At 40.2% G+C, this 23,029-nt stretch overlaps 1 pseudogene; it reads left to right on the top strand.

Annotated features, from left to right (window-relative positions):
- The first annotated feature begins 4,816 nt into the window (after window positions 1-4,816).
- Window positions 4,817-5,434, top strand: LOC129685307 (geminin-like; annotated as a pseudogene).
- The last annotated feature ends 17,595 nt before the right edge of the window (window positions 5,435-23,029 follow it).

The raw sequence follows: 23,029 nt of genomic DNA, 5'->3' as shown, positions 1-23,029 counted from the left end.
GCCTTGAGTCTGACCACTTTTCATAAATACTTCCGTGAGTAGGGCCAGGAGAATTACTAAGCACTCAGCGTGTCTTTGGTGTAGACAGCAGTGGAAGGTCCTGTGAGGCATTGTTTCTTTGTCCATTTTAGTATTAACTTGTACTTAAATAGATTTATGCCTTTAGTGTTGGACTATAAGATGGTAGATCAAAGCCAATAAGAAAGAGTAACACTTGAATCTAGCAAGATCACAAACATTTGAAAGAATTCCTTACCATCAGGAATCATGTTCACCATTTCTTAATCATGTTTGTGCCAGCTCTAAGCTACAAGGAGAGTAAGACATTTTCCAAGAAGCCTTGTACCTGTTAGTAGTTCTGGTAGGAATCCCAGCAGAGTGCTGCCACTGTTGTTTGGTTGCTGTGGGAATATCACGAGCTTGCTCTTCTCTCAGTAGCATAGCAACGACTCCAGGCTGGAATGTTTCCCAGCAGGCTCAGCAGAACAACGTGTTTACCGCTGTTCTCTACAGCACAATGGGCTGAGACAGGGTCTGACCAGGGCTGGCCCTGACCGATTATGCTGGAGGAGATGCTAATGACACAGGAGACAGGCAGACAGCTGTGCTCTATGGTAGTGCTGCTGCAGTGAAAGTGTGTCTAAGGATGGAAGTGATTATCCATAGCCACACATACAAATCGCCGAGGTTATTAAGATACTGCTTTTTAAAAAATTATTCATCTTTTTATTTTTAATTTTGTAAACACTATATTTTGATTATATTCTTCTCCTCCCTCAACTCTTTTCAGATTCTCCCAATCTCCCTACTCACTCAACTTCATGCTCCTTCTCTCTCTCTTAAAAAAAGAAACCCCAAACAACAAAAATTAATAAAAAAAAAAACAATAAATAAAAATTAAAATGAATAAAAAAATCATCAAGGCAAAAATACCCAAATGAAACAAAACAAAAAGCCCCACATAAGAATATGTGGAGCCTGTTCTGTATTGGCCAGTTACACCTGGCAATGGGTCCTGCCCTGGGGCATGGTTTATATACCCAGTGATTTTCCCCTTTCCAGGAGGTACCAATTGCAAATAGCTTCTTGATTAAAAGTGGGTCTTTGTGTCTGCTTCTTCTCAATTCTGAGATTTTTGTCTGGTTTCAACCTGAGCAGGCCTCTTGCATGTATTCACAGTCTCTGTGAGGTTATATGTGTGTCAGTCATGTGGTTTCGGGAAGGTGATGTTTCCTTATTTTGGTAAAGTAACGTCCTAATAAGATGACTCCTAATGACATGTTTTTATACTCATAGGTCAGGACCTTGCTCAACTGTCATCACGGAAGCTTCTTGCAATAGATGGGAACGAACACAGAAACCCGCAACTGGACAGTGTGCAGACAATGAGAGACTTTGGGGCACTCAGTCCTCATTGCGATGCTTTCATCAAAACCCTGGCTTCAGGGCTCAGGGATTTATGTGGAAGAGAAAGTAGAAAGACTGTGCAAGCCAGAGTGGCGGAAGACTCTGAGCATGTCTTGCACATTTGAATGGAGCGTCTTAAGAGGAGAGTCCCAGGAACGACGAGACATGTGCTGTTGAAGGAGAGATGTCCAGGTCATCGTCCTCTGTGTGCCACCTGACGGTTATTGCTTTTCTTTGCTGCTTCCCACAAAGACTGCTTTTTAAAATAAAAAACAGAATTGCCTCTGGCAACAAAAATAGTAAGAAGTTAATATTTGGGAATTGTCACAGTTTGCACAGATGCAGTGAAACATTTATCATGGTCTCTAGATGGCAGGGCTGTTTTGAGAGGTTGTAACATGGGTGGTGGGAGTGGGCCCTGAAGGTTTGGCCTGATTTCCAACTGGGGTTTCTCCACTTTCTGCCATCACTAGATCTATCCTGACCTCTTGCCTTCTCTAACAGGATGGACTGCTCCTCTGAATTATGAGCCTAAATAACCCCTTCTCCATTAAGTTGTTTCTGTCAGGGTGAAGAGAAAAGTAACTAATGAAGTTTCACCAATGGCGTTTAGTGTGCACTGACCCCAAGGCATGACTCCACTATCCCCATGATGTACATGAGGCTCAGAGCAAGGTCAAGGTGGCTTGTGAATGCCAGTCTTACATCAAAGCTTCTTTTATAAGTTGCACTTTCTATTTTTGGAGGCATTATGTCTTGTCATAATCCCAGCACCAATGCAGAACCTGGTGTTATAATACATTTTTTTTGTCTTGTAATAAATATGTTTGCACTGATTTGATTCAGCCTGACAAAGCTATTTAGTTAGCCTTTTTATAAGGCTCAGAGGACAACAAGTCTTTGTCTGTTACTTCAGGTACTTTAGAATTGTATTTGGATGTTTTACACAAAGATAAGATTTTCAAGAAGGAAGCCTAGAGAGGTGTGTAGAGAGCCTTCTTGTACAGCACTCCATTCACACAGCACCCATGACAAGGTGGCAAACTGGGAAAGTGAGGGCCATCTTGCTGAAGGGTCTAAGGGAGGGCAGTAGACAGGAAAAAGCAATGGCTAAATCTGTTGTTGCCTCAGAGGTTAATAGAAAATATCCGTGCTTCTCTGAGCATAAAAGATGTAGCAAAGTTGCTTAACAAGGTCGCTTGGCTCCGGGGAGATGGTTGATCTCTGCTCAATCAAATCCTTTCACCTGCAGAGGCTGGTCAAATCCTGCAAATAGAGGCAGCCAAATTAGTCACCGCAAATTTAAATGCCCAGATTGCATTCTCTTAGGATTGTTTCTTATCACTGTCACCACCCAGGAATGACACTTTATAATTGAGGGGATTCAGTAATGCCCAGAGGCCGCCCTGTAGCAAGCCCTGGAGGACACCTATTTATCTCCTTTAGATCCAGGCTGCTTGCTGATGAAAAGCATTTATGTCAGCAAAAGGAAGCCGATTTGGAAAATTGGGAAGATGCCATTAAGTGTAAGGTATTTTTTTCTGGAAAGAAAGAAAGAAAGAAAGAAAGAAAGAAAGAAAGAAAGAAAGATAGATATAGAGAGAAAACATTAGGTTAAGGAACTGTTAAATTTCAGCTCCTGTTGTAGAACTTTGGCCCATGAAGTTTTCGTTGTTGTTTTGTTTTGTTTTACCATTTTATTGGTTCTTTGTGAATTTCACATCATGCACCCTAATCCCATTCATCTTCCCCTCCCCTATTAACCATCCTCCACCCTTACAACCCCCCTCCAAACAGAGAAAAAATGTCTCTGTGAAAGCTGTAGTGTGTCACATTATATCCAGGAGTATGCCATTCTGTCCACACTTCTTTGCTTGCAAATGTCATTGCAATGACTTGTCGGTCTGGTTTGAGGCCTCTGACTCCTCTTTCTCTACCAATACTGGAACCTCATTGGGATTCCTCTCAGATACCCTGTTCTTGCCCTGAATCAGGAGATCCTGCAGTTTTGGATCTGTAGGAAGGGCCTCTTCATGCACTCCAGCTGTTTATCAATGGGGTGGATAGTCGGGTGGGTCAACTCAAAGTCCTGGATCTGGGTCTGAGGGGTATCTGAGCTGGGAAGCTCAACAGCTCTTTTGCTATCATGCCATTGGGCCAGTTCACCAGCAACTCCTCCTCCCAAGCAGGAGGAGGTACAGAGCCCACTCTTACTGCAGCTGGTGAGGGACAAGACCAGTTTTCCCACTCCCATGACCCGATCAGGAGCCAGCTCTCCTACCTGCCACAGATGGCAACCCCCATGTCCAGAACCAGCTCCACTGTGCTGCCTAAGTGAGGTGCAGGACCCGCTCTTCGGAGTGCTGCAGCGAGTGAGGGACAGGGCCGGCTTTCCCTCCTGCCATAGGTGGCAAGGGGCAAGGGAGGGGAGAGCATCTGCCTCTCACCCATGCAGCCATATGGCAGAGAAGTCGCAGGGCCAACTCTCTCCTGCTCACACCCTCAGGGTCGACACATCCAGGTCCATCTTTAATGCGCTGCACTGGCAAGGTGCAGGTTGGCCCGTGTTTTGAGCAACCCTTTTTACTTTTCTACTCAGAGAAACTAGAAAAAAAAGTGGGGGGAGGTGACCCGAATTCTAGTTTGAAGTGATGCTGAGTTATTGTAGGTCAGCCTCCCGGACATTTGAGACTCTTGATTCTTATTGAAATACAGGGAGCTGTGTCATGGTGCAGGCTTGACTGAGAGTCTGACAGCTTAGCCACTGTGTACAACTGAGCTCCAGCCGAACATTGGTGTTTGTTGTATAGACCTAGTGATGTCATGTTGCTACAGATGCTGACCTCTCCAGCTTCCTGTGTCTTTGTACAATGAAATGCACAGATGCACATAGGTTGTTAGGCAAAAACAACCTTTACTAAGAGAAAGGCCCCGAGGAGCATGCAAGTGTGTCTGGTCTTATCTGTGGCCTGGTTCTATGAGAGTAAGAAGGAAGAAAGGGGACCAGTGGGTCTTTGGTGATGTTTAAGGGTCATTGACTTAATAATCACTTCTGCCGTGGTTGCCATAACGTATCAGTGTTTTTTTTTTTTTTGTTGTTGTTTTTTTGTTTTGTTTTGTTTTGTTTTTGTTTTTCAGAGCATGCTGCCTTGATTGATTGAGGCTCAGTTACACTGAGGACTGTCAATCTATATTCCCTGCTATTGCCTTTTATATGCTAGTCCATGGAACCCCCTCCTCCAGCTATCTGTGGTCTCATCCCTAAAGTTAAAAAAAATAAAATAAAATTCTGCGGTTGGCGTGTCAGTCCACAGGTTTGGGTCATTCTGGCGCGGCTGGGTCCAGCGTGGTGCCAGGGCCTTGTTCTGCTCTTATACTCGCTGGAAACAGAGCCCCGTGGTCTCTGAAAATGAATGCCAGTATGAAGCAGCAACAGGAAGGAGCCCAAGAGAATCTGAAGAATAGTCCTGTCCCAAGGAGAACGCTGAAGATGATTCAGCCTTCTGCAGCTGGATCTCTTGTTGGCAGAGAAAATGAGTTGCTGAAAGGCTTGTCCAAAAGGAGGCTTTGGAATGACCAGTTAACATCTAAGACTTCGAGCTCTGGTCCAGGAGCTAATGAAAGTAAAGATGTTGGAGATGTTACCCGGGAAGCATTTGATCTTATGATTAAAGAAAAGCCATCTTCTCAGTATTGGAAAGAAGTGGCGGAAAAACTGAGAAAAGCTCTCTCTGAAGCACTTAAAGAAAACGAGCAACTTCATAAAGAAATTGAACAAAAGGACAGCGCGATTGCCTGCCTGAAAGGGAGAACGAAGAGTTGGCAGCAGCAGCAGAACACGTTCAGTGCATGGCAGAGGTAATGGAGAGGCTGAGAAATGAACCTCTGGATAACTTGGAATTACCGGGTAGTCAGGAATTTGATTCCGAAGAGGAAACTGTTGAGGACCCTGAAGTGAAAGGCTCAGGAACTGGCATGTGTGTTGAAGAGACTGCCTTCCTCCAAGGATCGCAAACCGTGCATCTGAGGGGTGTGTACCGGTACACTGCCAGCGCTGCCCTTCAGTATAGCTCTTGGGAAAACGGTTAAATGACGCAAGTGCTGGAATCCAGGCCTGAGTCCTGGGGCTCAAACTGCATTAACATATTGATAGGACATATTCTATTGTTTTATGTAAATAACATTTTCACTTTCTCAGCATGAGATGCGACTTATGTATATTAAATAAACTTCAATTTCCTATTGAAAAAAATAAAATTCTTAAAAAATTGTCACCACCTTCTTGCCTGAAATATCTTTCATCATTACTGTTCTCCTGAGCGATAGAGACTGTACTTTGATCTCAACTCTGGCCACTTGCTTCACAAACAAGCCCTACTCATTGCTTAGATATGAACCACAGCGTTATTTCTAGAATTTTTTTCCTACTCACTCTTTAAAAAAAATTTTATTATCTTCAAAGTAATGTCTGAAAGTTTTAAGATAAAACTTCAATTAACAGTTTCATGTATTAAAAAGGATTTGATAGAAACACAATGGCTTTTCTGTGTGCCATGTATATATTTTTTTCTTTTTCTATTTTGTATTTGATTTCATGTTTCCTGAGATGCCTGTCTCCCCAGCTGTGGTTGTGAACTTTGTACAGTCTCAAAAACTATCATTTCCAGAAAGTGTTCTGATTTTTTTTAAGCCAGTGTAATTCCTTTCCTTTGCAGTTCTTCAGGACTTAGCCTAAGCTTATGGTAATTACCCTTTGTGCTTATTCTTTCTCCTCATTTACACAACCCTGATCATTTATAAATTTGTCTTATCTTCTAAATAATTTATACATAACACACAATCCTGGATTATGCTTTATCTTTGCCTTGCTTATAGTAATATCTCAAGGTAACGCTTGTGTATTGGGTTGGATTGAACTTTTGCTAAGAAAGCCAAATTAATTCTTTCTAAACCTTCTTCACCTAGGAGACAGTGATGGTCATTAAAGATTAACCAGCACTTGTAAGTTCTTTTAAATAATATTTGCAATACTGATGTCTATTGAATGTAAAAGAAGTGGGCTCATGGGGATGTGTTCTGTGTTGCCTGGATATAGATTCTTACAGATTTGAACACAGAAAATAATGATTCCAAATGTTTAATCTGCTCAGCTTCTTATTGCTGATATCCCATTAAAATTTTTTTTGGGGGTCATGCAGGGTCTTTTGGAGCTGTCTAAAACAACTAGTTTAAAGACAAAATTAAAAAAAAAAAAAACAATCCTTGTCATTTCACTTATAGATCAGATACCATTATGGAGGATGTCAAACTCTATCCAAGACAACTGGGGTCTCTACACACATACACGTTACCCATATGTTTTCATGTAGGAAAGGTGTTTATGTTTGTTCCTGATGTTGTTAGAATTTGTATAATTTTTCAGCTTCCTGCAGCTTTGAGATGTTGTCTTAATAGTCCTTTTATAAGCATAATACATTTCAATTTCTGTGTTATTATTTTACCCCATTGCAGAAAATTTTAGCAAAGTGATTGACTTAGAAATTTATATTACTCTTAGAATAGCATGTCTCAAAAAGCTTGAGAAAAGGTTTTTTATTTAATTTTATTTATATATTTATTTATTACAATTCATTCACTTTGTATACTCCCTGTAGCTCCCTCCATTTCTCCTCCCAGTTTCACCCACCCTCCCTCTTCTCCCCCATGACCTTTCCCTAGTCCTCTGATAGGGGAGGAATTTCTCCTCTTCTATTTGACCTTAGCTTATCAGGCCTCATCAAGGCTGACTGCATCATCTTCCTCTATGGCCTGGCAAGGCTGCACTCTCCCCTCCCCCCAGGGGGAGGTGATCAAAGAGCAGGCCACTGGGTTCATGTCAGAGATAGTCACTGTACCCCTTACTAAGAAACCCACTTGGAAACTGAGCAGCCAATGGGCTTACTCTGAACAGGGTGTCTAGGTCCTCTCTTTGCATGGTCCTTAGTTGGAGTATCGGTCTCTGCAGGCCTACCTGATAGCCTGATGTGAGCAGCCTGCCCTGCCACCTGAGGCTATGGTGAATTCCCAGCCCATGTTCCCACTGAGGGCCATGTCAGGGTCCATGTCTGTGGTTCATATTATGATTAAAGGTCATACAGACTTCCCTAGTCTGGGCTGCCTCCTGGAACCATGTTGATGTCTAAGGGCTGTGCAGAGCTGGGCCAGTCCCTCACTGGCTGCAACACTCAAGAGAGCAGTCTCCCCCAACCCTTCCAGCTCCAGCACTGGGAGAGCCAGCCTGCACCTCATCTGAGCAACACAGTATAGACGACCTTGGTGGCTTGGGTATGGGTGAGTGTGGAGAAGTCCAGTTGGTGCCTACATAGAGCCTTCAGCCCTATAGCAACCCTATAGCAAGGCACACTACTAAAATAAAAAAATCTTAGCACCAACCTAGCCATAAATATTTTGATCTACAATAGTGTCCTGCAGTAGTGTAAGGTAAACTAGTATAATGGTAGCATAAAGTTTGTGGGAGTGACCAACAAGTATATAATTTGATTTAAGGACTACTCAGTAAGATAACATTGATACTCAACACTGCTTTCATGACCAATAAACAGACTAGCTAGCCCAGGAACAGAGGGTAAAAGCAAATACTATTGTTCTAAGAAAAAAAAATGTAGTTATAAAATGACTACTAAGGGCCATCTGCTCCACTCATCAATCAGTGCCCTGCGTAGCCATCACCATAGAAACTTTTTCCTGCAGTATATGGGAACACAATCAGTCAGACATTATACAGAGAGTGAGAGACCTTGAAACATTCAGCCCTAAATAAGATGTCTCCAACAAATCCCTCCTCTCATGGCTCCAGGAACTCTGCAGAAAAGGATACAGAAAGAGTGTAAGAGCCAGAAGGGATGGAAGACCCCCCCCCCAAAAAAAAAAACCCACCAACAACAGAGCCATCTAAATCAACAGGACTGATTTACATAGGAACTCAAGAGACTTAGGCAGGTACATAGGGCCTGCACCAGATGGGGTCTTAGAGCTAAAAGGGGAAATGTCCTCTTCCCTAACTCAGAAGCAGTCTCCAAATGATAAACATTTGGAAAAGAAAATTTGGTTTTCTCCAAGGGAGTCTCACTGGGGAAATAAACTACTTTCTCTCTTTTTAAAATAGTTTCCCCTCCTTCTTTTCCTCCCAGTTTCTCTTTACTTCCCTCCCCTCCAGATCAACTCTCTCTCTGTCTCTCATTAGAAAAGAACAGGCTTCTAAGATATAACAGCCAAACTCAACAAAATAAATATAATAAATTGGAGCAGGAAACTCATATATAAGTTGGGCACAACGGCTCTACAGGAGGAAGAGTGTAAAGAGCAGGCACAAAACTCAAAAACCCACTCATTCTCACAGTCCCATGAAAATACTAAGCTAAAAGTTATAATAAAAATGCAGAGGATATGGTGCAGACTTATGTAGTCTTGCTGCTTAAGTCTTTATGAGCTCATACATACCTTTCTTAGTAGATTCAGAAGGCCTTGTAATTGTGTTGTCCTCTAACACCTCTGGCTCTTAAAACCTTTCCACCTTATCTTCCTCGGGTTCCCTGAGCTCGAAGGGGAGGGATTTAATAGAGACTTCCCATTTAGACTCCACAGAATGCCTGTCTGTGGGTCTCTGCATCTGTTTTCATCTGCTGCCAGAGAGTGAGAGGCCTTGGAACATTCTGATGGTGATTACTGGATGAGGTACCGATCTTTGAGTAAAGCAGAACAAAAGTATCATTTTATTGATACTCCTTTTTTTTTTTTTTTTTTTTTTTTTAGATCAGTAGTTTGGATTTATCTCAGTTCTTTGGGTTATCTAGTCTCTGGTTCTTGATTACCCAAGCATTGTTGATGGGTTTCTTCTCTTGGAGTGCATCTTACGTCAAATCAGACATTGGTTGGCTACTGTGCTACCCCCGCTCTAGCATATTTTGCAGGTAAGACAGATTGTAAGTCAAAGGTTTTGTGGCAGGGTTGGTTTCCATATTTCTCTTTTGGTAACTTAAAGAGTACCATCTCACACCAAGAGACTAGAACTAAGGGGTAAAGGCTCCATGTAGGCACGAGCTCAGCTTCTCCATGTTCAACGAGTTGTATGGGTGTTCTCCTGGCCAAACTGGGTCCTGCTGTTGGTTTGTGGAGAGCAACTTTTGTCTTAGCAATAATCTGGGTTGTTTGGAAATTTCCATGGGACCCTCTTGCCCAACAAATCAAATGAATGCAATTCAGTCCCACCACTGAAAACCTTTCCTGGCTACAAGATATGTCCAGTTGAAACTTTATATGCCCCATTACTACAAGTCCTCATTAGGATCACTTTCATACATCCCAGGAAGTTTCCACTAACTAGGTTTCCATACCACCCCCTAAGTACTCCCCAATTCCAGATGTGTCTTCTTGCACTCTCTCCCTACATCCAATCCTCCTTCCCATTTAATCACCCCAGTGCCCCCAGTAAAAATCTGTTTTTTCACCCTCCCAGGGAGATCCATGCATATCTGCCTACACCCCTCTTCTTTACCTAATCCCTCTGGGTTTATGGATGGTTGCTTGGTTATCATTTAATGAACATCAAATATCCATTTATAAGTGAACACATATTCTGTGTCTGGGTTACTTCACTTAGGATGATTTTTTTTCTAATTTTATCCATTTATCTACAAATTTTATGCTGTCATTAAAAATAGCTGAGTAATACTCCATGGTATAAATGTACCACATTTTAAAAAATTAATTCTTCAGTTGAAGGATATCTAAGTTGTTTCCAATTTCTGGCTATTATGAATAAAGTCACGATGACATGGTTGAGCAAGTATCCTTGCAGTATTCCTGGTCTCTTCATAACTTTTATCATGAAGGGATGTTAGATTTTGTCAAAGGCTTTTTCAGTATCTAATGAAGTGATTATTTTCTTTCAATTTGTTTATATGGCAGACTACATTTGTCAACTTATGTTTGTTGAACGATCCTTGTATTGCATCTCTAGAATGAAGACTACTTGATCATGGTGGGTGACGTTTTTGATGTGTCTTTGAATTTGGTTTGCAAGGATATTATTTAGTACTTTTTGCATCTATGTTTTTGAGAAAATTGATTCATAATTATTTTTCTTTGTTGAATCTTTATGTGGTTTGTGTATCAGAGTGACTGTGGCCTGATAAAATAAACTGGGCAATGTTCCTTCTGTTTCTATTTTGTGGAATCATTTGAAGAGTATTGGTATTAACTCTTTGAAATTCTGGTAGAATTCTGCTCTAAAACCATCTGGCTCTGGGCTTTTTTTATTCACAGACTTTTAATGACTGCTTCTATTTTACTAGGGATTATATGTATTTTTAAATTGATTATATTACCTTGTTTTAACTTTGGTATTAATTACTGATAAGATTATTATTATTTTTTTATTTTCCAATTTGGTGTTTTTAAAGTATACTTTTCTGATTCTCTGTATTTCTTCAGCACCTGTTGTTATGCCCCACTTTTTGTTTCTGATTTTCTTAGTGTAGATATTCTCTCTTTGCCTTTTTCTTAATTTGAATTTGGGTTTGTATATCTTGTTGATTTTATCTAAGAACCAATTCTTTGTTTTACTGATTCTTTGTTTTGCTCTCATTGTTTTTATTTTATTGACTTTAGCCTTCAGTTTGATTGTTTCTTGACATCTACTCTCAGGTGTGATGATTCCTTTATGTTTTAGAGCTTTAGGCATGCTATTAAGTGGCTAGTATGAAATATGTCCATTAAATTAGATGTACGCACTTAGTGCCATGAGCTTTCCTCTTAGCACTGTTTTCATTGTGTCCCATACATTTGGATATGCTGTGTATTCTTTTTCATTTAATTCTAGAAAGTCTTGAATTTATTTTTTAAAATTTTTTATTATTATCATTTATTACAATTTATTCAATTTGTATCCTGGCTGTGTCCCCCTCCCTGATCGCCTCCCAATCTCACCCTTCTGCTCCTATGCCCTTCCCCTAGTCCAATGATAGAGGAGGTCTTCCTCCCCTTCTATTTGACCCTAGCCTATCAGGTCTCATCAGGACTGGTTGCATTGTCTTCCTCTGTAGCCTAGCAAGCCTGCACCATTCCTCCCACCACCCCCAGGAGGTGGTAATCAGAGAGCCTGCCACTGAGTTCATGCCAGAGAAAGTCCCTGCTTCCCTTACTAAGGACCCCACTTACAGACTGAGTCTATGGGCTACATCTGAGTCTGGGTTTTAAGTCCTCTCCATGCATTGTCCTTGGTTGGGGTATCATTCTCTTTAGGCCCTCCAGGGCTCAGTTTTTATGGCTCTGTTGGTGGTCTCCTTTTGGAGTTATGTCTCCATGTTAATTCTAAATCGTATCAAGCTGAATATCAGTTTAATTATCCCCTCCTACAGTGATTATAATTCCTTAATTTGTTTGTTTACAAAATTTCCTTATCAAAGGCAGAACAATGTCTTAGTCATTCTCATCTAGCCAGTATATAGACAAAGCCATACATATGGTAGGCATTCAATAATGATTGAATTTAATCTGCAATAACATGATAGTTTCTAGTACAGAGCCACATAGTGCACTATGAAAAGTAGCTGCTTATTGGATAGTATTCTGTGATACTGATGGAGTATCTGACAGGTCTCAAAGGTCAGAACTTACAGAAAAACTCTTGCAACTTATTCACAGAAGACAGCAATTTACTGATCCATGTAGATTTGTTACTTTGTGACCTAGTTTTTGTTGCACTAACAAAATACCTGAGACTGGGTAACTTATCAAGCTTATTTGGTTCACTGTTCTATAAGCTGTGTAGTCTGAAAGCTTTCTGTTATTAGATGGTAAGGGCCATATTTCTGCATCATAAAGAAGAGGAATTCATTTTCTGCCAAGACAGAGCAGGTGTGCTCCATGTCTTATACGACCGCTAACACCATCACGTGGTTCACATTCTCATGACCTTAGCTAGTGTTAACTATTTCCCAAAAGCCACACCCTCAATTACCATTAGTATATGAGTTTAAAGATGAATTTTCCAATATGCAAATGTTAGGGGGAAACATTTATTTTTTTCTTTTTCTTTATTCTTCTCTGGTACAATACATCCCTACACTCCTCTCAGCCCTACTCATCTGCCCCTTTCCCCAGATCCACTGCTTCTTGATCCAGAGCAGTCCTACCAGGGACATCAACTGAACAAAATCCAATAAACTCTCATATCAAAGCTGGACAAGCCAACCCAATAGGAGAAAATGGGTCCCAAGAGCAGGCAAAAGAGTCAGAGACACACCCACTCCCACTGTTAAGAGTCCCACAAAACCTCAATCTAAACAACCACAACATATATACAGAGGACAGAGTGCAGACCCATGCAGGCTCCATGGTTGTTGCTGCAGTCTCTAGGAACCCCTTCGGGCCTTGCTTATTTGATTCTGTAGGCTATGTTTTCCTGGTGTCCTTCATCCCTCTCGCTCCTACAACCCTTCCTCTCCTCTTCGGTAAGGTTCAGGAGGAAAAATTTAAACCATAGGGATTATTGAACTCTTTGTTTTCAATTTTCAAATCACAGAATTAATATGTGCATGTATATGCATGACAGCATAGTTGTTTTTAGCAATTTGCAATGTGATTATTACCTCCCTTCTCCAAATTCTTAGTCTCTGTCTTATAATGATAGCTCATGTTTCTGCTGTTGCACTCCCAGCACAGAAGAGTCAATATCTCCTTAATAATCTACACTATGTACTTTGTAGATGAGGTCAGTGTATTATCTGTCTCAGTGCCTGGAAGGTGCAGAATCACATTGGAGCTAATGAGTCTTTATTGAATAAACCAGTGAATAATTTCTTCAGCAAATAGAACTTTATTGTTTTCAGATGATAAAAGAAGATCCAGAGACAACTAGTCATCATTACTTATTTGAAAATTTAGGGACAGACCATATAACTTCTAACACCACATTTCATGCTTACTCCACAAAATTGAAGGGCAAATACATTTTTGAGAGTAATGTGTTAATATCCGACATCAATTATAATTCTCAAATAATAATGTATGGCCTGCACCAGACTCAATCATTCACCATGTCCAATCAGCTCAGTGAAACTTGGGAAACAGAGGAATTATGGGGGCTGAATTGCTTTGCATGGACGAAACTGCTCTCTTCCCACGAGGTTGCCTTCCTACTTAAGTCATAATTCATGTGCCAAACTCCCTCAATTTAGGCTGCATGGAATGTCAAACATTTTTCTTATCATAGACTGCATAATGCAACTAACTTATAGATGGTGCTGGATGTAACACTCTGTTCCATGAGGCTGGTGCCACAGAGGAAAGATTTTGCCCCAACAGTTTGATAGAGGCTAATTATGCTCCCTTCATTTCTGAAAACTTTTTTCACCATGGCAAGAATGACTGCTATGAGATTTCCAGCTGGACCACTCTTTTCCTCCATCCAGACACTGTCTGTCAAGAACTTTATTTACCACCAAGATGGAGAGTGTCTTTATTCCTGCCTTAGGGCTTCTACATATAATTTTGACAGTCTTTACTTTATCAAAGAGATTGTGTCAGCTTAAAAACTGGAGCCTTCCTTACTGTGGCTGAATATCAAATTTTAGATATAGAAGAATCTCTTTAGTGCCAAATTTAAAAGGGAATTTAAGGCACATTAGGGAAGATGTATACTTTTGAAAGGCCGTGAGTTTTATAATGATCACCATGGGCATTCTTTCTGCAAGATCTCTCAAGGCTGAATATTCACAGACACCACTGGTTATTTTAATACATTAGGTCAGAAACATACACATATGTGCATTCTGTGACCACCAAGAAGTCAGGCACATATACATGTGTTTATGCTGGGACCACTGAGAGTGGGTGGGTTTAAGATAACTACACAATTTAATGTATTTCATAGGGGTGAGGGTGCTGGTAAGAATTCAAAAGGCCAGCATCTCTGAGGCTGATGAACCTCATCATATGACAGAGGCAGTGTCACCAAGGTGTGACGGGTCCTTTCAAAACAGCAGTAGACCTATCCTCATAGGAAAGAGCATTCCACATCCCTGAGACTGTCTTTTCTCTTTCTTTTCTTGAAGTAAAGCAGGGGATCGATGCCTTAGCTGCACATTAGAAAGATCTGTGGAAATAAAAAAGAAAGTCTGATGTTTGGGCTCTATCCTAACCCAATTAAATCAGAATACCTAGGGAGGTGGCCCAGTGATTGGGACTTTCAAAAGGTCCTTGTGTCATTCTATTTTACTTTAAAGTCATATCAAAACTGGGTTTAACCCTCTGCCATATTAGGGAGCTGACTTAGTCCCCAGAAAGGCATTCAAAATGCAGAATTTCGACCTTCCACTGTCAACAGGCCTCTCAAATGGTTATAAATGGCGTTCTTTAGCTTCGGTGCCCTCCCTGATCACTATTACAGACTCCCTCCCCTAAGCATAGTTTTCAAACAGCTGCAAGAACCAGTTTAACTCAGGTCAAAGCAAAGTAAGACCAGGGTGAACAGATGAGCCTTCTACTATACTCTGAGCAATCTCTAACCGGAACTGCCCACGCACAAAGTCATGGCTGGAGAGAGGTGAAGATCACACATGAAATACCACAAAGATGAAGCCTTCCTCTTCCTTCTTTACTACACTTACTTCAGACTGGTCTAGCTACCAGGGTTAATCTTACATGTGTCCCCTAGCATTGCAGCAATGACTCTGCCTAATTGGTTGTATCTTCCCTGCAATTTGAACTCAAAACTGTAAACTGAGAAAGAAAACCTCTAAGTAATTTGAACCAGTTAATATGGTAAGCAAGTCTCAGTGCAATTAAATCAAGCCCTTTCTCTCAGCGTTCATGCAGAACAGCTGGTCCAGGGCACTCCATGAACACTGACCCCAGGGCCCAGTGTCCATCACTCAGGCCTGTGGTGTCAGCGACCTGAAAAGAAAAGTATTTGGGTTGCTCCTTCCTATTTAAGATTCATCACCTGTGTTTCACTCAGTAGACAGGCAGCATGTGTAGCAAAACCTCTGCTTGTTCCAGTTGGTTCTTTCATTCCCTACTGGGCCATCTTGTAAATTGGCAGTTATAAGTAATGACAAGGGGACCCTCTCAAGGTTGGCAGTGTGATGGGTAAGTAACGTGCTGACATATCACCTGCAGTAAAACAATCTCTCAGCTGTGCCCCTGAGATGAAAAAAAAAAAACAAAACAAAACAAAAAAAAAAAACAGAACAAAAAATCTTTACATTATAGACTGATGCATCCAGAAATCCCACTTTCTCTTCATTGGGAGTCTTGAGGCATAGATTGATGTGCTCTCGTGATGGCCTCTTCATTCCTGCTTTATGAAATGTATGAGCTATCTAAAAAGTAGGAGAGTGGGCTAGATTATTTGTGGACTTCATTTGTTCAGGTAAAGTCACTGCTGGTGAAAAATCATCTGCCATGTTGAAAAGTTGCTTCAAAGCTTGTATCTGAATATGGCCACTGAATTTAAGAACTCAGAGCCAGATCCACCAGGTCATCACTGAAGAATGAAACACAACTGTTTTAGGCAGTCATACGTAAAAAAGATTCTCTTTCTCTCGGTTGTTTGTATATGTATGCATGTATATCTAGGTGTGTGCATCTGTGTGCATGCATACAGAGACAACAGGGGAACTCTGGCGTCTTCCTCTGCCCTTCTGTTTCTCTTGAGACAGGGTCTCACTTGAACCTGAAGCTCCCCATTATTTTGGTTGAGCTGATTGACCAATGATCCTTAGGGTGTTTCCTGTTTCTGCCTTCCAGTGCTGGGGTCATTGGCTGAGGCAGCACCTCTTTGTCTGAGTGCTCAGGCCACCTCAAACACTCTTACACCAGTCTTCTCCGCAGGCCCAAGAGCCATACTTTTAAAGCCACCTATTAAATTCTAGTAAACTTGTTGTTTATTTGTGTTTTTCTTATTGTGGTCGATTTTGTATGGTACCAACAATGAATTGTATGATTTTAAATTTGTCTTTTACATAGCGCACTTTCTATACATCAAGTGCTATGAACTGATTTTCTAAGCTACTTGAAAATAAAATTAATTGATGAGAGCCACTGTGAGCAATAGTTCAAGCTCCTTTGTTTACTGTTTGAGAGGCTATGTTTTGTAGTCAGTTACTATTTCTGGCAGTAGAGTCAACAATAAACTCTCCTTGACAACTTCAGAAAAGAAAATTTAATATTCTATATCCTTGGCTAATAATAGTTTTCTGGAGTAATATGGATTAAAAGCCAAGGTTCAGAATTCTTGACCTATTATTGAAGAGTTATTAAACATTATTATGTCTATAAAATTGCTTAAGACTCTTAATCTGGTGATTATTCTGCTGCCAAGTGTGAGTAAGTCACACTTTTAGAAACATTATGATTTATCATGGTAATAGGAATTTGAATATTTTAAAAATTAGATGGTCTATAATCTCAGGACTCTTTGGCCATTGCCAGAATATTATTCAACTGAAAATTTACATAAAGAACACTTAGCAGAACATGCCTAATGAATGTGCCTTTGCTTCACAGATTTAACTCTCTTTTTGTCTTCTTATGAATCAAGAATTTATTGCTTTAAAAATAGAAAAGACTCAACTCTGTTTTAGCCTCTCTCTCTATGTGTATGTATGTGTGTGTGATTCACAGTGTGCAACACATCAGCCATCTCTATTGTAGAGTTTGAAAAAGACATTTATTTTGATTTCATGTGTTTTGCCTACAGGTATGACAGTGAATCATTTATGTGCAGTGCTCTGGTAGGCCAGAAGAGGACGCTATATTCTTTGGTACTGTAGCTATGAAGGGTTGTTAGCCACCGTGTTGGTGCTACCAGCCGAACCTGGATTCTCTAAAAAGGCAGCAAGTGCACTTAACCACAGAGCCAGCTCTTGAGCAACCAGGTATTTATTTTCATGGTCTTTCTCCTGCTCTTAGTGCAATCCTAACTCTTGGGATCACAAGAGAGTAGAAGAATCACACCAAGGCTAGTGGATAGATATAAATTTGACTCACAATAATCTAGAAATTCTTAGAAAAATTTACTATATTTCAATACCAATGTGTCATCATACTTTGTTCTCATTTTGCCTTCTTCTTACATATATTATTACATGTATTGTCTTCTGTATTTCCTACAACTGTTAAAGTCTCTCTCTCCTCTCTCACTATCCCTTTCTAGTTCCATGACCTACACACACATACACACATATCCACAAATGCATATACATAAACATACACAATTTAAAATTTACATTTTCTCATCAGGAGTGGCTGCATTGTCTTCCTCTGTGGCCTGGTAAGGCGGCTCCCCCTCAGGGGGAGGTGATCAAAGAGCAGGCCAATCAGTTCATGTCAGAGACAGTCAGAAGGAAGGGGAGGAAGAACTCCCCCATCAGTGCACTTGGGGAGGAAAATGGGTGGAGAAGGGGAAGGGAGGCTGAGATTGGGAGGGAAGGAGGGAGAGAGCTACAGGAAGGATACAAAGTGAATAAACTCTAATTTAAAAAAATAAAAAATAAAAAGGAAAAACTAAAATTAAAATAAAAAAATGCACATGCAGAAAAAATTAAAATTTACATTTTCAGGAAACAAACACATAACATTTGTCTGAGTCCAGATATTTTGCTTAACAGAATATTTTCAGTTGTATCCATTATCTTTCAATTTTCTGTATGGCTTCATAAAATTCCAGTTTGTATAGGTATTATATTTTCTTTGTCCATTCATGGTCATATTAGCTGGTTCCATTTCTTGAGCAAGTATCTCTGTGGTGTTCTGACATAGAGTCTCTTGGGTATATATCTGGTTGCAAGGCAGTTCTACTTCCAGATTGCTGAGGAATATCTATGCTGGCTTCTATAGTTATGGTTCAAGTTTCCATCTGCAGTGAATAAGGAATTGTCTTTCCCTATGTCCCCAATAACATTTGCTGTCTTGATAACAGACATTTTTGACCTGGGTAGAAGCTCCAAACAGTTTTAATCTGTATTTCCCTAATGGCTAAGTACATTGAAACAACCCTTTCCAGTATTTATTGGTCATTTGTGTTTCTTCTTTGGAGAACCATCTGTTCAATCCATTACCTTGTTTATTGACTGGACATTTGCGATCTCATTATTTACTTTTTGTAGTTCTTAATACATGCTGGATACTAATCCCTTGCTGGTTGCATAGATAGAAAAGATGTTTCCTCTATTGTGTGTGTGTGAATCTTCACTCTGATGACTTGTTTCCTTTTGTGTAGGAGCTTTTTAATTTCATATACACCCATTTATCAATTCTTGGGAGTGTTCTCTGTGGTGTTCGAGTCCTTTTAGAAAATGCCCCTGTCTTGAAGAAAGTATTTTCCCTCAGCAGGCTCATGGCTTTAGGTTAAAGCCTTTGATCTGTTTGAGTTGCTTTCGTGAATGGTTAGAGGTGTGGTTTGATTTCCATTTTTTTACATGTGGATATCAGCCTTCCCTGCACCGGTTTAAAAAATTAAAATATAACCACACAACTTCCCCTTCCCTTTCCTCTGTCCAGCTCCTCCCATATGCCTCCAACTCCTCCCTTGTTTACCCTTCCTAAATTCATAGTCTCAGAAAAGCTCTCTTCTAACCAATGTATATTTTGACAACCTTTTCAATTACTAAGTGCCTGCAACTGTGTGGGTTTATTTCTGGGCCCTCTCTTCTAGTCTGCTGAGCTGTCTGTCTGCTTTTGTACCAGTACCATGGTGTTTTCAATTACCATGCTTCTGTGACTTAATTTGAGCCCTGGATTAGAACACTTCCAGGCATCATTATTTCTGTCACAGACTGCTTTGATGTTTCATGTTGTATGCACTTCCATGTGCATTTTAAGGTGGCATTCTGGTTCTGTGAAGAAGGTCACTGGGAGTCTTATGAGGATGGAGTTTGTAAATTGTTTTCAGTAACATGCAATTTTCAAAATATTAATTCTTGAATATTGAATGTCTTTCCACTTTCTAGTGTTTTTTTTCATATTATTTCTTCAGGTTTAAAAAATTTTTTATTGTAAAAGTCTTTCATCTCTTTGGTTAAGTTTATTCTTCCTAGGTATTAATTTTTCTGAAGTTGTGGCAAATAGGATTTCCCCTCTAATTTGTTTCTTTGTAAGTTAGCTGTTGTTATATAGAAAAGCTACTGATTTTGCATGTTGATTTTTGTATTCTGTGACTTGTAGAAAGTGATGGTCAGCTCTAAGCCCTTTCTTGTGTGATGTTCTGTTAACATAGGACTATGATGTTGCAAAAAAATGATAATTTACTTCCTTACCTGCTGTTATCCCTTTATTTCTCTTATCTTATTGCTATAGCTAAGTCTTTGATCACCATATTCAGTAAGAGTGGGAAGAAGTCTGTGTCTTATTTCAGAATTTAGAGGAAACACTGTCACTATAGCGTTCAGCATGAGTTTGTGGCATACAACGTTTTTATGTTGAGGTGTGTGTCTTTTACTTCTAGTTTCTTCAGGTGTTTTGTCATGAAGGGATGGTGATGTGAACGCGAATATGTAAAACTGTCTAGGGAATTGTATCTCTAATTCTGGTGGACCTTTCTTGAAAGAGTGAGTAAACACAGTGTCTGCATTTGGTTTAGATTCCAGTGTTGCCTGGGACATCAGTCCAGGCTGACGGTAGACATGCATGTCAGACAGTCTTTGTTGATGGTAGACATGCATGGTAGATAGCCTGGGTTAAGATTCAGGGCATCAAATCCCAGCATGGCCTGGAAAAAAAAGACATCAGTGAAACTTGCAGTGGCAGTTATAACCCATATCTCCTGGGGTTGAACTACAGGCACACAACTGAACGTTGATGCTGAGGACTGTGGTATCTTTCTAAATGGACAGTGAATATTTTTCCTCCTTCTTGCAAAAACCTTCTCTTGTCTTTGATGAAGTTAATTTTTCTTCTACTTAACCATTATTATATAAAATTTGAAAATTTTATAAATATACACACTCACATACAACACAGACTAATTCGTTTCGTTTTCACCCTTGTTCCTCCCTCCTGCCCCTATCTACTTATTCTCTTTCCTACAAATCTCTTTCTAGTATTCTTGTCTGTTTATTTTGGTTTGTGATTCACTTTGTTAACCGGAGACGTTCATATGACCATAGTTTTGTGGCTATCTTTTGGAGCCTGGTGGGCTCAGCAGTGGGTACACAACAAGGCTATAACCCTGACTCTCCTAGAATAACAGTAAAAGGTAGGATCCCACAATCCCTTCCCTCGTCCAGTCTTTGAACTAATTATTAAATTCCATCTCAGTTCATGGAGGTAAAAACATACCACAGGGTGGCTTTAGGATGTGCCAACACTGGAATCTTTAAACATTATTAGTGGTCTGTGTTCTAGTAACAGTGAAAAGTTCTTGGTGTCCTATGGAGATAATTCCACACCAGAGAGAAAGTTGATTGACAAGGCAGCAGTGATGGGAGAGCCCTATAATGGAAATCAGAAATAGGAAGAAGAAAGCTTACAGGCAGGTGAAACCATAGCTTCATTATTTTTCCCCTAATCACTCAGCACCTTCACAGTAGTCAATTTTACCCACGAAGTAACCATTACTATTGCAAAATGATATTTATCCGTGTTATGTTAATTGGGAACTTCAGATTATTTCATCCTCACTATAATATGTGCAGGTGAATATATATGAAACAGTTAAAAATATACTATTCTTGCTCTAACTACATAAATGGCACTTGAAAAACAGCGTTTGCAAGTTGATTACATTGACCTTTGTGGTATTTGATGGAGGAGAGGCTGAAGAAACACACATGGAAACATTCTTCCTTTGCTACCAGGAAAAGCAACAACCTTATTTTCTAAGATTAGAAGCTGAGATGTAGAAAATACTGTGCAGGCTTTATTATAGTTACTTCTCTTTTTAAGCTCTGCACTGTAGACACATTTGACAGAGTTGACCTCTCCTTGTCTCATTAAGCATACAAGGAACCGACTTTCACTGCTTCTTTGAGTCTCTACTTCTTTTTATAAAACACTTTTATGACTTATTTGAAAAATACAATGTATGTATATATACTACCCATATATTCTTCAGTGTGTGTCTGTCCACTGGAGAATGGTGGAACTATTGGGGGCCACATACCTAAAGAAAACCAATTGTCCCTTCTTATAAGAGATATCAATTACCACTAGTTACTCAGTTAGGGGTAGGATTCTGTGTCCGTTTGCCCTCTCCGTACTGTGATTTTTGTCTGGTTGTACATGCTGTCACAATTACTGTGGGTTCATCTGTGCAACCTCCCTGTTGTGTCTGGGAAATACTGTTTGCTTGTAGTCATCCACAGCCTCTGGCTCTTACAAGCTTTTTGGTCTTCCTTCTGTAAGAACCCTTGAATCTTGAGATGAAGATTGGTAGTGCAGGTGTCTCCTTTAGGACCAAGAGTCCTGCAGTTTCTTATGGGGCCTCAGCTTTTTAAGGATGACTCCTGTACCTTGTATTAGCCTCCTCCCATTAGTGTCTCTTATATCAATTTAATGCATAGACTCAGATGAGACCCTGAAAGGATGGGCATAATTTTTTTCCTACTCTGGAATATATTACTTTGCAATGGGACCTGCAAAATAATTTGATTCTAATCAAAGTTTCCCGACATCATCTTAATATCACACTTTAAATGGCTAATCTAATATGCTTCCTTGTATGTTGGTGTGATCTTACTACAGGCCTGTGGTACTCCATAGTGAGTAGAGACATCCCTATAGAAGATATCTCTGGGTTGGTTTGGGAATTTTGTTTTGATTTCTTCCTCTGAAGACAGTTTTGATCAAAGTCATAAAACAGTGCTAAAGAAGAGAATTTGAAGGTTTAGGGACACGTCTTAATAGGCCGAGCACTGATGCCTAAGGATGAAGTATGAGTGTGGTCCTGCAGCACCCAGGCAAAAGCCAGGTACATTGCTGCACATATGTAAAATATAACTCTGGCGTTAGGGAGCTGAGGCTGGAAGATTGGGGGTGGGATCTTGTTAGCTCGCCAGTGTATCGAAAAATGGTGATCTTCACAGCTGGTAAGAGATCCTACTTGAAACAGTAAGTGGTGCACAATTGAAAAAGATACGTGATGTCAATTTTTGGTCTCCACACTCCCACACATACATATACATTTAACACACACACACACACACACACACACACACACACACACACGCACGCACGCACGCGCGCGTGAATCCTGCTGGGTGTGCTGGCACATGCCTTTAATCTCAGCAAGGAAGATATATATCTGTGAATCCGAGGCCAGTCTGTTCTACACAGTGATTTCCAGGCCAGCCAGAGCTACACAGTGTGACTTGGTCTCAAATGAAGAAGGAGGAGGAAGAGGAGGGAGAAGAGGAGGAGTTGTGTCAAAGCCAGGTATAGATATTCAGACATATGCTATCTCTGAATAGATATATTTAAAATATTAAAAAAAAACAAACCCAAATAAACACCTCCTCAATAGTCGCTCTGTTGGTTAATTTTGTCACTTTCACACAAACCAGAACCACCTGGGAAGAGGAAACTTCATTTGAACAATTGCCTCAATCCTATTGGCCTGTGG

This window comes from Psammomys obesus, unplaced genomic scaffold, assembly GCF_907164565.1.
Source record: "Psammomys obesus unplaced genomic scaffold, mPsaObe1.curated_primary_1811, whole genome shotgun sequence".
Classification (NCBI taxonomy): Eukaryota; Metazoa; Chordata; class Mammalia; order Rodentia; family Muridae; genus Psammomys; species Psammomys obesus.
This window is presented reverse-complemented; position numbering and strand designations above follow the sequence as displayed.